Source organism: Ceratotherium simum, chromosome 26 (genome assembly GCF_057802395.1).
Source record: "Ceratotherium simum simum isolate JZ-2026a chromosome 26, ASM5780239v1, whole genome shotgun sequence".
Classification (NCBI taxonomy): domain Eukaryota; kingdom Metazoa; phylum Chordata; class Mammalia; order Perissodactyla; family Rhinocerotidae; genus Ceratotherium; species Ceratotherium simum.
Genome location: NC_141925.1, coordinates 17,464,780 through 17,470,690, shown reverse-complemented (window position 1 = coordinate 17,470,690; position 5,911 = coordinate 17,464,780). Strand labels below are relative to the sequence as shown.

Here is a 5,911-nt window from a genome sequence, read left to right as displayed (position 1 = left end):
GCCATGCTGAGGCCGTGTCCCACATACAGCAACTAGAAGGATGTGCAGCTGTGACACACAACTATCTACTGGGGCTGTGGGGGGGGAATAAATAAATAAAATTACAAAAAAAAAAAGAATTGTTAAAAAAAAAAGTGAATATAAAAATAGGAGTGTGGGATTTCTGATATTTGATCACAGTTAACATTTTGTTAAGTATTCTATATTTCTCCTTTTAAGTGTTTACCCGTGGTGAATTTCCTCTTCATATAGAAGAATGGCAATGGTGTTCAGGCAGTTTACACTTCTTTGGAAGAATTTTGCTTTAAACGTGAGTATACACATCTGAAAAAATATGGGAGAAACTAATAACCCTATGAGTAAATATGTTATGGTAACTGATACTCTCAATTCCGGGACCATAGGTTCAGAATGAGCCTTTGGATCATCAAAAATCAATCACACAAATGGCTAGTTAGGGAGCCATTAGTGTGTTCCTTAAGAGGGTGGGTGATTGGAATGTATAGTTGGAAGTCCAGAAACTCACCTTGGTTGGAAGTCAGAAAAGAAAGTAAGAATACCACTAATAAGAGGAAGTTGAGGCAAACATTTGATCAAATGTTGCAGGCATATGGGTTTCAGGAGTACACAGACCCTGAAAGGGAATACAAGCCAGATAGTCAGAAGTCTAAGGAGATAGGATCCGTCTTCCACAGAAATTGAAATGGCTGAGCAAATGGTCTGGAGAACAGATACAACATACAGACGACAGAAAGTCCCGTAACTAACAGTCTTCTGCCACAACAAAGACGTTTTCAAATACTTCCTCTTTGGGAGGAAGGCCAAATTTTATGGGATTAAATAATAGTTGGATAATGATAATAAAAGAGTAAATATAGTCATTTTACCCTACTTAACTAGCCTAAAGAAAGTATAAATGTTTTAAAAGCATTTTTATTGCAATCCTTATTTACATTACATATTCAAGTCTGAGAGCTACATAGTCTAGATACCTCATATAAGTGGAATCATACAGTATTTGTGTGTGTGTGACAGGCTTATTTCACTTAGTATAATGTCCTCAAGGTTCATCCATGTTGTAGCCTGTCTCAGAATTTCTTTCCTTTTTGAGGCTGAATAATGTTACATTGTACATAAATACCACATTTTGTTGACCCATTCATCCATCAGCAGACACTTGGGTTGCATCCACCTCTTGGCTATTGTGACTAATGGTCCTGTGAACATGGGTATGTAAATATCCCTTCAAGAGTCTGCTTTTAGTTCTTTTGGATAAATACCCAGATGTGGGACTGCTGTATCATATGGTATTTCTATTTTTAATTTTTTGAGGAGCCTCCATACTGTTTTCCATAGTGGCTGCACCATTTTACATTCGCACTAACATTGCATAAGGGTGGAACCCAATGATTTAAGGGATGCATTCTTACTAGAATGTTACCTACTACTTTTAATGTAACATAGAGAAAGATTTCTTCCCCTTTAGGTACAATAAAGGGAAGCCACAAAAGTAATTGCAGGGGAAAAAACACAGTCAAGGATAAAGTGAGAGAAGCACCTTTTTGCCTTGATACTTTTCCCTGGTACAAATACAGGGACACAAAACTGATCTGCACCTCCTTCCAACAGTTTTTCTGTTGCTATCCCTGTGCATTTTTATGGAACATAAAAAATAGGGATGTATTTAGCAAAGTAGGTAAAAGGGTTGTAAATTCTGAACTTAAAAATGAGTGCAAGTTTTCTGTCCTGTCTTCATTCCTTGTATGTGAGCAGGCAAGAATTTAAAGACTTCTGGTACATCCTAACTACTACACAGGGGCAGAGGCTAGGCTAGCTGTTCCTAACTTCGCTATGCACTAGAATCATCTGGGGGCATTTGCTGACAATGCAGATTCCTGGATTCCAAACTCTGGAGATTCTGATTCAGAGTGGTGGAGAACCCAGGAATCTGCATTTTAACAAGAACCCCACGTAATTCTGAGGCAAGAATGGCTTTGGGAGAAAATAATGGGCTAGGCCTTCCAGGGGATTCTCAAAGTTTGCAGTTTTAACACTTCAGAAGTCATTTCTAGTCTTGGGAATTTCTCCTGACATTAGTACAAAATACCACCAGGTAACAGCATATCTTCAGTCATGTCACCATTCAAATAAGACTTATGCTAAAGCCACAGTGAAGAGACGATAAGCACATTTTTCCTTCTTTTATTTCACAAAACTTACCAGTGTCAAGACCTTCTTGTCAAAGTAGCTTTGGCTACTTGAGTCTGAAAATAATTTAAAAGCAGACAGACCAGCTGAACTAGCTTGCAAAATTTTAGACTTTATTGATATCATGAGGCCTAACAGGACATCATAAGAATTAGAGTATGGACATCTAGACTAGCTCCACAATATCCGTTCTAAATACGGTGTTAATCCTGAGGTGCTTCCTTTCTGATCTTTGCAATCTCGTGACACCAGTGATCTCAACGCCTTCGTATCTCACGTCAGCCAGTGAGGTAAATATCAGACTTAGATCCCACACACAACTACGAGAAAAGGGAAAGCAGAGTTTGTAAGGCAAAATGGATGCAAGTGTTTCTGTTTAATAGGAAATGCAGAGATCCAAGAGAAAATGGGAGAATAAACATTAACTAGAGCAGCTTTGACTTCAGATCTTGACCACTTAAGTGAGGTGTCAAAAATAACCATGCCCCCAATTATGACTGAAGCCATCTTAAACATTTATGAGTCATAGCTCTCCATTAAGGAGCTTAAAATACAGACAGACAGGTAAAATGTTGACTATGGCTGAAACTGGGTAACAGGTAAATAGGAATTCATTATATTACCCTTTTAACTTCTGTTGATGTCAAGAAATGCCAATAATGTTTTTTCTTTAATGTAGTTAAGGGAGATAAAACATGAATGTAAAATTAATTATCAATACAAGGCAGTAAAGTTAAGACATGGAAGGGAGAAAAAACTCCAGGCTAGGGTGGTATTTGCCCGGGTAGGATTCTGAGAGGAATGGGGAAAGGAAATGCCAACCATCAAAATTATGGATTAGGAGGAGCCATGATTAATGCCTCTGGCCCTAACATGGCAAGGCAATGTTTCCAATTATAAGATCAAACCACTTTCCTGGGGTCTATTTTGCCCTCATGATAGCCTCCTTCCCTTTCACATCCCCCCACCCCTGTGCATATGCAACCACCCAACTCCAGCTCAGGGCAGGGAGTTGGGCTCCATGGAATCAGATTTGACTCCACATTAAGAAAACTAACAATTAGAGCTTTCCAGCAATGCACTCATCTGGTCTTCCATGTCTACTCTCTTCCTGTCTGCTCATTTCCTCTCCCGGGGGCTTTCAGTGTCTCCTAAGCACAAACAATTTCAAGGACCTCATTTTCTTCTGCAGTAAAATGCTAGAGTTCCGGCAGAAACCTGACATGAGCTGGTAAGGCAACCTGGAGAAACGTCAAGGCTTTCTGTTGCCTACACCCTTGTTTTTATGCTAGACTGGGCCACGGACATTATAAAAGAGATTTTTAAACTACATTTAACTAGCAACATTAATGAGTAAGAAGATATAAGCAATCTGGAGTCTCATCTTGAGAACCCTCTTCTTCCTTCCCTTTTGTCTCCTTTATTTTTTACTCTCTTGGTCATCCACTTTCTCCTTCTGTGTCCTCCATTTTCAACTCTTTTACTACTTCCCTCCATTATGGGGGCTTACCACTCCAAGCATTAACTCCTCAAAGCGTATAGGAAGTCACAACACAAAATGAGAATTGGAGCTCTTGGGTCCAGCCTCCTCCATCACTCTAATTATGTAATTAGCTGTAGGACCAGTTGGGAGCTGAAGAAAAAGCATGAGGTGGAAAACACCCACACCTACCAACACCATACATATATGTTAATAATGGCATTCCGTCTCAACCATTCTCTCTTTCACTCTCGCTCTCTTCCACACACACACCCACACATTCCATCTCAACTACATACACACACACACAGACACACACACACTCTTCCTTCCTCCACATATAAGCAGCATAGGTAGAGCATGATATGATGAGTAAGTGGTAGATCTGTCCACAAGATGGCAGTCCTACTTTGTAGTTTAAAGCTTAATAGGAAATTTTGCAAGGTTGTGAAAGACTGAATAAACTTAGGATTTTATTATTTATGTAGCTGATACCATGAATTATGTTTTGGATCCTACCACAATTTGAAAAGATTTTTTTTATTTGGGTCACAGTTATGTTTTGATGTGTAGTGTTATAGCCAAAGAGTAAGGGAACATTCTAAATAGGGGTGTGTGTGTCTGTATGAGACCTAACCTGAACTGTTGGACAATGAAGTTCCAATGACTGGACTCTCAGGGCTGCAGCTAATTTGGGGGTAGTGATTAAAAAGTACTGGAGCCAGAGGTTTGTATGTGATGTTAATGAATTTGAACTTTATCCCAAAAAACATGAGGAATCATTGAAAAATTTTAAGCAGGTGGGTGACTTGATCAGACCAGTGTTGCCCAAACACCTTCATGATTTTTGCCATATCTCCACATTACCTATAGTTAATTTACTTAATGTTGTTTAAACCAGCTAACTTTTATTCTTTTATAAATGTACTTAAAGAGGAAACTCATTACTGGCATTGCTTACTATAATAAACATTTAAACTAAATATATAACTATTAAAATGAACAATGTTCATTCATGCACCACTAGTGTAAGTCTACCACACTTTGGGTAGCTCTACTGTATGGCAGGGATTGAGTTAGGGGTGCTCCCTGAAGGCACAGAAATTAGGTTGGCGTCAGATTCTTAATGACCAGGTCTTAGATGTCACCTGGAATCCTGTTAGAAAGACAGTTGTGGGTGCGGAGCAATTCAGCCACAGGCCAAAGAGGACATAAGTTTGTATGCCTTGTAACATCTACAACACTAGCCCTTCTGAAACTTTAATATGCATATGAATCACCTCGGGATCTTGTAAAAATGCCCATTTTGATCCAGTATGGAACCTGCAGATTCTGCATTTCTAACAAAACTCCCAAATGATATTGATGCTGTTGGTTTCCGAACCACGCTAAGAAACAATGTACGAGACTGTAAGTTCCTGAAAGCCAGGGACCACGCCTTAACCTCTGGCATAGTGTCTGGCACAAGGCAACTTCTTAGTTAATAGGAGAGAATTTTCTTCCTCTAGATTGTCACGACTCTCTCTCAATATGCAGGTTTCAGCTCAGAAGTGTCACACTCACACCCCTACTATTCAAAACATTTTTTGTCATACGGAAAGTATAAAGTTTTTATTTTCTACGTAACCCCAACCTAGAGTATAAATTCCATGTGAGGAGAGACCTTAGTTGTGAAGATTCTCCAAGCTTCGGACTCACATGTGTGTCCCGGGCCTGTTCTGGGAATTAGAGCAGCGAATTCGTTGGACAAGGCGTCTGCTCTCATGGAGCTAATGATGTAGTGAGGACTTCACCAAGCAAGAGGCAATCACGCCGGGCTTCGAAGCCCGAGTCTCTGCAGAGAGGCAAACGACGAAGACTCTCCTAGAGCCGCCGGCTTCCAGGAAGCCGGACGTCCCGGAACTCCAGAGAAGGCGTGAGCCCAGAGACAGCGGCGGGAAGTCCCAGAAAAGGGGCCGTTTCATTGGACATTCCGGGTCGGGAGAATCCAAAGCGGCGGGGGGAGTTGTGGTGGGCTGTCGTAGACGTAGAAGAGAATTACAGAGTGGACATCGGGGCCAAGAAGAGAATCCAAAAACCCAAGTTGTCTTCTGAATATTTACTTATGAAATTATGCGTCTCTCTCTCCTACGTCTTGGAGGAATTGGACTGGTCCAACCTCTTACAGGGAGCAGTAGAGCGCGGTCCGTATAGAGAGTCCCGCTGAAGAAGGGGGCGTGGGAA

General features: G+C 40.6%; 1 long non-coding RNA gene across 1 annotated transcript; it reads right to left on the bottom strand.

Annotated features, from left to right (window-relative positions):
• Positions 1-2,300: 2,300 nt before the first annotated feature.
• LOC147913595 (uncharacterized) lies at positions 2,301-5,594 on the bottom strand. The gene is made up of 2 exons (XR_015556440.1): positions 5,387-5,594; positions 2,301-2,528 (listed from the first exon to the last, which is right to left on the bottom strand). It is a non-coding gene; the product is annotated as an uncharacterized LOC147913595 (long non-coding RNA).
• Between the last annotated feature and the right edge of the window lie 317 nt (positions 5,595-5,911).